The sequence below is a fragment of the Lycorma delicatula genome, chromosome 6 (genome assembly GCF_047948215.1).
Source record: "Lycorma delicatula isolate Av1 chromosome 6, ASM4794821v1, whole genome shotgun sequence".
Taxonomy (NCBI): domain Eukaryota; kingdom Metazoa; phylum Arthropoda; class Insecta; order Hemiptera; family Fulgoridae; genus Lycorma; species Lycorma delicatula.
In genome coordinates this window covers 120,010,415-120,020,026 of record NC_134460.1, presented here as the reverse complement: position 1 = coordinate 120,020,026, position 9,612 = coordinate 120,010,415, and positions in this window count along the sequence as shown.

Genomic DNA, 9,612 nt, shown 5'->3' with positions numbered 1-9,612 from the left:
TCGTATTGAATTTTTAGGACGTTATTTAAGAGGAGAATTAGTGATTTATTATGGTTTTCAACCTGAAAAATTGAATAAAATAGGGCCCAGAACCTTAACTGCAGTAGCTTTTGAGAAATTTAAGGTGAAAAGCAATAAATTGGAATAAAAAAAACTGTTTTTGTAAGTTTGACGTACAATAACTTTCTAAAATGAGTGTTAATAAGCACAAAAATTTTAAATAAGATTTGTAGAGAATTTAATTTTGAACAAAATGGTGTAAGATAATTTAAATAAAACAAAGAAAAGATAGAAAATTTCGAATTTTGTTTAGAAACAATACACTAGACCAAAGTCACACAAACTAGTTAGTTTGCAATAAATGTTCAAAAGATATTTCAGTAGGATCAGTTATTATTTCCTACATTATTTTCTGTTGGAAGTATAAATTTAATTAATTATAGAGCTATTCCCCTAATATCAAGCCTATATAATTTTAGTAATAGAATTTTATGATCGACTGTGTTAAAAGCTTTGCGAAGCTCTAGTATTTAACTATTATCGATTAGAATTTAAAATGTATAAATAATATTACAGATATGCGCAAATGTATTTTTGGTTGTGTTGTTTTTAACTAACACACATTGCCTATCAGATATTATGTTACAGTTTGTTACAAAACTATTCAATCGTTTATGGATTACCTTTTCAGAAATCATTGCTTACTTATATATAAGTAAAATAGACGATAAAAAAGTTAACAGAATTAGTATAACAAAAAAGTTTTTATTTTTTAAGTATTAAGACAGAAAATATAAAGCAAAATGTAACTTTTTATACGTAATTTTATAGACGATAAATTTTTTTTTAGTACAAAAGAACAATATGTCAATAAAGTAAAGCAAGCTGTAACATGTACCTTATCAATTTACTTTATCCATTAATCACTCATAAACCAGTATTCTCTCATTCTCTCAAAAACAATCTTTTTTACACAACTAACTAGGTGTATATATATATATATATATATATATATATATATATATATATGACCTTACATATAGAACTGTACATGTACATAAAGTTTAATGAAGAGAAAATACAAGATACCATACCACATAATAGTCTTGTGAAAAGAAACAGCGGTTAGGAGGGTGCCTTTTCTTTTCTTAACACTTCTCACAGTTTGTGTGTTAGTCTTTTGGTATATATATGAACATTGTTGCAGTGTATTTGTGAAGTATATATATATATATATATATATATATATATATATATATATATATATATATATACTCGTATGTAACAAAGAGCTGTAGCGCTATCTAGGGAGGTAGGAAAAGTGTCTTTCCTTCACAAAGGGCAGTTTAACGCCAGGGGTGTTCTTCGTCTGGTGTTCCTTTGTTTTCATGATAATGTCATCAGAGAAAAGAGAAGAAGCGCGCTCACACATACATCCATATACACACATGCACACATATTAAGGGAAAGCTGTAATAGCGCAACGTCGGCACATCTTACATCTCTTTACGAAACAATCTTCCCGTCAGTGCCACTACTAAGATGTACTCTTCCTAGCCTACTTCTTCGTTACTTTGCTGTTCACTTCACGTAACTAACTTTTAACATCTTATAATACAAGTCCAACAAACTGTCATAAAAAACACACATACACACAGAAATATTGTTAAACAAACATGTTCATATATATATATTAAAGCTATGTAGCAGCAGCAGCAGCAGCATTGTGAGGACGCATAAATATAGTTCATTAAAGAGTTCAGTTAAGTATAAAGTTAAAATTTTTGTTCATAGAAATATACAGACTGTATAAAAACTTTCCCTGTTAAAAAGGATATGTAACAAATAATTTAAATTCTTAAAACGCTCTACACTTTTAAAATAAATTTATCATTTTAGTATTCTTCAACCCATTATAATAACTTTTAAAGCAAAAAAATTCATAATCGTATTTACAATATGAAATCAAAATACTGTTTACATTGTTTTGTAATATATTATTGATCAATGACCGTAGAAGTGAAGAGAAAAGAAATTTATGAATTTCTGCCACCATTTAGAATTCAAAAAAAAGAAGACAATATTTTTTTTTTACTAAGTTTGTTGAAACAAGTGACTCCTTCTGTACTCAGCGACTGGTGAGTATAAAAAAGGCACATTCTAATATTTTAAAAATTTTACGAAAAATTATGAAGATAAAAAAAAATCTTTGCATTTCTCTTTTACTATCAATCTTCCAAGATCGAAGTCAGGAAAAAAGAAGTTGATTATTTCTAATTAAAATTTGTCTCTTAACTATTTGCTTCATTTCAGTTTATATCTAAATGTCCCTGATTGATATATAGGTTGAGTGAATCAAATAAATATATTTATTCTTTGAATGATTATTCTAAAAAAACGAATAGGGATAAAAATGACAAAAATATATCACCTGATAACTCAAAGCATTTATTTTTAATATTTACTAGACTGTACTGTTATTTCTTCCGTAGTAAACTTGGCTGAATTCAGTTGTTATTTTACCAACGTAAGTAGTTTTTTATGTGTTATTGGAAAATTGAGAATGTTAAAGGTCCAAAGACATTGGCCAAAGGAATTTGGAACAACATTACCAACAACAAAGATTCGTGATAAGTTTGATGCTAATAGAACAGTGGAAAATCTGAAAAAGAAGCGGTCTGAGCAAAGATAAACCTCTTCGTGGAAAATGCAGCTTTAAAATAACCTTTAATAATGCAGCTTTAGCAATCATTACACTAGCCCCAAAGAAATTGCACAGGCAATGCTTTCGTGAGCCTGATAATAAAAAAGACAGCGTTCATAGAATTTTACGACCTAATAAATGGAGAATAAACATTCCAATATTTCTACATGCATAAATAAAAATAATTCAGACAGACGAGTACAGTTTTGTGAATGGTACCGAGACAAGTGTGAAATAAATGAAGGGTTTAAGATTTAATCGTTTGTTCGGATGAAGCCAGTTATATGCTTAATGGAAAAATTTAAAGGAATACCATGGTTTATTTGAGTAACGCATATCAACACATAACTGAACAGAAACTAATTAATTTACCAGGCCTGACACTATGGTGTGTTTTATCTTTTAAATTTTTTTTTGGGTCATTCATATTTGAAGGGACTGTCACTGGCATCTCGAACTTACAAATGCTATAAAACAACATTATTTCTCTTCCACGTAATTTTTTGTTGATGAAGAAGACCACTACTATCATCGTGACATGAAGGAATTTCTTGAAAACACCTTTCCTGTACGATGATCAGGACAAAGAAGTGCTTCTAATTCCCGGCTGGGTTTCCAGACTTAATACCCATGAATCTCTACCTTTAGGATGTTTTTTAAAACAGTGTGTATGCTATAAAATCAAGAACAGTACAGCAACTGAGACAGCTGATCAAAAATTCAGTTAAAAAACACGATAAATTTAGCTACAGTACAGTTAGAATGTCGCAGTGTATTAAACCGTTATTGCAGTATAGTGCAATTTATGACTAGCAGTAAATATAACTGGAACACAGTAGCAGGTTACGTTAGGCAGATTCCAATCCAGAAATATGTCGATGAAAGAAGCCAAGGATATTAGTATAGACTATGGTAGGGAGGGCAGCCTCAGCGGGGAGGGCCGACATGCCGAGGTGTGCCGGTTCCAATGGGCCGCTGGGGACTCCAGGGGCTCTAAGTTAGGAATATTGAAAAGGAAGATCAGTGAAAAGACCCGAGACCACGCCACGACAAACCAGTTATGGCGTGGTGTCAGAAATGGGCAAATCTAAATAAGGAACTCTCAAAAGAGCTGAACCGGTGGGCCGACCTGTCATGCCGGACGTACAGCCGGTAGGTGGGGAGGCCCATTAGAGTCAAAAGACACTCCCCTAGGTGGCGTAATACTAACAAGTCGGTCCGGCCCAGGGGAGTTGAGAGGAAAAAAAAAAGAAAAAAGAAAAAAAAAGGTGTATTAAACCGTTGCTGTAGGTGTGTTGATGTTAACGGTGGTCATTTTGAATATTTAAACGTTTAAGTTAAAAACCAACCCAAGTATCATGTTTCTAACTGCTTTCTTTAATAAAATGTAACTGTAAAGGAGCTGTCAGTACGCTTTTTTATAAAAAGTATGTAAATGTAAAGTAACAGAGGTGAGTTTGGGTGTGAATTTAGCGATAGTTTCAGTTGGATGAGAGAAAATATACGTAATGAAATATAGTGCTCATAAGTCGTTATTATCAGCAATAAAGGTGGAAAATATTATACATAAAAGGCAAGAAAACAATAAATTATTAATATCTAATAATAATTAAAAATCTAAAGTAAGAGAGTTTTGAAACAGAAGTAGTCAACACCAGTATATTAGGAGAACAATTTACATAGATAAGATTACATAAAATAGTTGGGATATAAATAAAAGACTGCTTAGAAAATTATGTGAGAATTAAGATTTATAAGAGGATGTAAAAATTATATTAAAATACTTAAGCCAACATTTACTGGACCTCGAACCACCCCCCAGAGTTTTCACAACACTAGTTAGAACTTAAATCAGTTTACTGGATCCCAGGGGAATTAAATACACGTTAGAATCTAATGCTTAACAAAACTTTGAAAAACTTTGTTAAATCTTTCTTAAACTACTTATGAAAAGTTTCCTAAATGGATTCAGTATGTTTACTGATCTTTTTTAAAAAAAATTCTAACAATTTAATGAAACTAAAAATCATTTAATGTAAAACACAAACAAAAAACTAAAAGAGTACCCTCTCTCCCGTTTATAGAGAATGATTTCGTAAGTTAGGTTCGGCATCTTAACCCACCGGGTTGGTCTAGCGGAGAACTCGCCATCGCAAATCAGCTGATTTCGAAGTAGACAATTATAAGGTTCAAATCCTAATAAAGAAAGTTTCTTTTGTACGGATTTGAATAATAGATTGTGCATACCGGTGTTCTTTGGTGGTTGGGTTTCAATTAATCACACATCTCAGAAATGGTCGACCTGAGACTGTACAAGACTACACTTCATTTACATTCGTACATATCATATTCATTCATCCTCTGAAGTAATACCTTACAGTGGTTCCGGAGGCTATACAAAAAAATAAAAGAGAGAGAGAGAGAGAGAGAGAGAGAGGTTCTGCATCTTACAAAGAACATAATTGGATAAAAAAAATCCCTTTCGGCACGCCAGAAGGCGCAGTTAGATTTCACCGGTGCTAATTAGAGGAATAAAGCCGGCCTCCGTGGCACGAGTGGTAGTGTCTCGGCCTTTCATCTGGAGGTCCCAGGTTCGAATCCCGGTCAGGCATGGCATTTTGACACACGCCACAAATCATTCATCTCATCCTCTGAAGCAATGTCTAACGGTGGACCCGGAGGTTAAACAAAAAAAAAAATAGAATTGAAATAGAAATAGAATTGGTGATATCAAAAGACTTTACCTAGATAGGTTTTAGGCCCACATCCAAAGAGTAGTAAGAACTTTAAACGAATTCGATATTTTACTTAATAAGAATGTTATAGCGACATTTTGTTTTTTCGAAAAAGCTCCCCCCCATTTCCATCCCCATGGTCCGATTTTGTCTATTAACGAACAAGATCGAGATTTTGGGTCGTTATATTTTATGTTTCAATTTGAAAGTGATTGACGGAAAATTACGGCAGTTATTGATTTCACAAGAAAGTGAAATATATATATACAAATGTATATATAAAACTTCTGAGCTGACGGTGGTTTTGGGGTCTGGGAATGTGAAACTCGACGATATGTCGAAATTTTCCGGAAGTCGAATCATGGTACCCGTTATAATAGGTAGCTTTCTTATGAAATCTACCTTAAAATCAGGAAAATGAAATGAAAGCATTTAATTTTGTGATTTATCTTGGAATTGACTCCTCCTTCAATGTAATCTAATCTTAAATATCCTGAAAGTACCTTGGAATGAAGTATAAATGGAAGAAATAAAGAGCAGGATAGTAAAATAATACGATGAAAACTTCTATAAAGGGACGCTATAGGGTAAAACATCAAGTTTATAGCTTGTAAACAAAATGAAATATTGTAACAGCTAATAAGATGATCTATAAAAAAAAGTACTATGCATTTTTTATGCAACCAAACATTTATAAAAAAAAGATGGGTCAGAAGTTGAACGAATACTTTTGTAAAAAAAAAATTATTACGTTTGGTAGACAATATCAACGACATTAGCTTAATTTTTGCTGGACTACAATTAAAACTAAAGTTATTGCTAGTAGTAGTTTCTTCCACTACGGAAAAACAAATAATCTTTCTTTTAGGAAAATATCTTCTAGACTTTTCGAATTTAATTTTCATCAGAGTAAAATTAAATAAGAAGGAATGAGTATCCATTAAAGTGTAACTGTATAACTTCTTTGTTATTCTGGCTGATGTCACTTACTTTTTAACCTTTTTACGTTTGTCAGATTTACTTTTGTTATGAAACAAAGCTAACATTGAAATTTATATCCCGACTAATAATAATAAAAAATTCATTACAATTTCCTTCCTGACCTCTTCAACTCTTGAAATTATTAACTTCTCATGTTCATATGATAATCTTTTCGCCAATTTTTCATTTAATTTTCTTGTTAGATGCTTCATTTTTTTTTTTTTTATAACATTATGTTAACAAATAATCAATTTAAAAAACACGCAACTTCTATATAAATTTAATTTTCTTATTTTCCTTTTAAACCACGACCTAAATCGTTTGTCAAACATTTCAAAATAACATCTTATCGAGTAACATAAATTTTGAATGCTAATGAATTTAATTTTTAATTTGATGTAATATCCACAACTTTGCCGATGTCCGTGGCGAATTGATAGCGTTCAACCTTACATCCGGAGGTCCTGGCTTCCAATCCCGATCAGGCTTGACATTTTTCATACGCTGCAAATTTCCATTCTCATAGAGCAAAATGGCCAAAGCAGTTGATGGCCATCATCTCAATAAAAATGTTATTAATGTAGTCAAACGTAATTATAAACATTTTGAACTAATTAACCTACTTTTTTTTTATTTTTAATTTTTGGAATAGAGGTAAGAACAATTCCGGCTTTACCAGGATGATTATGTTATTTATATTTTTAAGATATTTTAAAACAAGGGAAAAATCGTCAAATTTATCCATTGATATTAATCTTTTTGAAAAGTATACCCAATGATTTTTTTTGTGATGAAAAAAAGATCTTGAAATTATTTATGAAAAACTAATCACTTCATATTTGACAAAAACAATCAGCTGTCCCTTTTATTAACCCAGAAACGATGGTGTAAATATGAGACGAACTCTCCTAACGGATGAATGTGTGCCGCGTGGCTAGAAGTGCTCACATTGAACACTAGTAGGAAAACTGTAAGTTACTCTTTCATTTTACTTGTGATTCATTAATATAAGTCAAACATACCATAGTGGGCCGTGGGACACGCAAGCGTATGCTGTATGGTACCACTCTTATTCCGCTCAGGCTTTTAAGTTAGCTGTAGGAGGTAGTTAGGACGCTGGTCACTAAACTCTTTTGAGGCTCAGTAGCCGTTTGTGGCACAGACATTCGGTCTTATGCTTTAGGGCAACCGAATGGGCTGGTGGCGGGAGAAATGCCAAGCAAACCAAATCAAAAAAAAAAAGAAAAGTCAAACATTCATGACAAAACATTTCATGTGATACATGAAAAATGATACTTTATATTTACTTTTTGGAGCGGGGGTAATTGATGATGAAATGTTATTGTTAAATTATCATTATTTGTTCAAATAAATCAAAAATGGGGAAAAAAACTTTTTAAAACGAAATTTTTTCTTTCCTCTATCACAATCACCTTCCAAAAATTTTTTTGATTTTTCTACGTTTACTATGTTAAATGGAAAAAAAACTATAAAAAAATCCCCTAAAAAACTTATAACCAATAAAAGGTTACCAAGATTTTTATTTTGGGGGATAACAGTGAATTATAATGGAATTTTATCGTAATATTTTTACTTAATGTTTATTTTTTAAACTTGTAATAATATTAAAAGTTAAATATTAAACCACAGATAATAATAATAAACCCCCAAAAAATGTAAACTATCAATAATTTTAAACATTGATCGGTTCCCCCACTCACAATATTGCCTCTAATCTATATTATTACTTTTTTGTCAATTATACTATTACTATGCCTAGGAATTCAAAAACTTTGGTTAAAAATATGCACAAAAATAAAGCGTTTTGGTGGCGAGGGGAATTTTTAAACAGATTAGTTTTTAATGTTAAAAAAAGCATGCACGTATATACTGAGCTTAACATAAAATCGGGTTTTGTTAGCAAAATTTTGGGAAAATTGACCCCAACAATTTATTCCATCCCGTGGACACTGATCCCAAAACTTTACCAACATATTGCTCCATATACACGAGGTTTACCTTTTTACACTTCCTCTTCGCTTCTGGCTAATCGGCTGTTTTTAAATGAGGGTATTTACATGCAACCTCTGCCACGTTGACTTGTTCAAGATGTTGCATTAAAACTGATCCCTTGCTAGCCGCCGGTGTACACTCCCACTCCAAGGCTACTAACCTTGGAGATCCGATCAGGTACTCCGGGGGAACCGGCTAGTGTCTTGGCAGAGAGCGGATGCGCAATCTCTGCACCTACTCCAGGCCCCTACTTACCGAAGCTTTCAGGGCTCCCATGCATCGACATATAAAGGCACCATCGCTACATGCTTGCCATCACAGAGGGTATGTGAACAACATAAGGGTCTCCGTTACACCTGCAATAGCATCGACCCTGGCCGCTATATCGCCAGCTCTAAATGTCCATTGATCTAAGTCCATTTCCGAATCATTTTCAATGTACATGGTCTGCAGATGGCCGAGAAAATCCAACCCAACATAGTGACCTGAAGGCGGAAAGGTAAAAAAAGATCACATTTCCGACGAAAAAACTCGGAGCCCCGTTAACCAGCTATATGTATTGTACGTATGTAGAGCTGTTGCCGCTCTGAATGTGGAACGTAGGTGATGTGTTCCGGACGTGGGGATTATCTACCTCAAGGCAAGAATTGTGTTTCAATTGATGTTTGTATTATGTTTCTACTAATGATAGATAAAATAAAAAGTTGAATGATATAAAATGATTGAATGTAATGTTTTTTCCATGTACGTTTTAAACCACACGAACCTAAATTCGTTTATTTCATATAACTGAAATAGTTTTTTTTCATCCTTTAAAAAATGCAATTTATTACGATAATAAGACCTGAATTTATATCTCATTAAGCTGAATTTATCTTTTTTTTGCGACCAATTTATGTCACGTTCACTGAAACGCTGTGACCCACAAATTTATGTCTTACGGTGACACCCGCAATGCCACAGTCATTACTAACTATAGAAGTGCTACTAAACTGATCGCCAGCAGATTAAAAATAGGCTGGGTACACTGTCGTGTTTATATCCGCACAAAAAATAGCAAGTGCCAGAGATGCTGGGCCTCTGGGCATAGGAGTATAGATTGCAAAGGTCCCGACAGACGAAACCTTTGTTATAACTGTGGCGGTGCGAGTCATCTAATCCGGGAATGTTGGGAGGCGA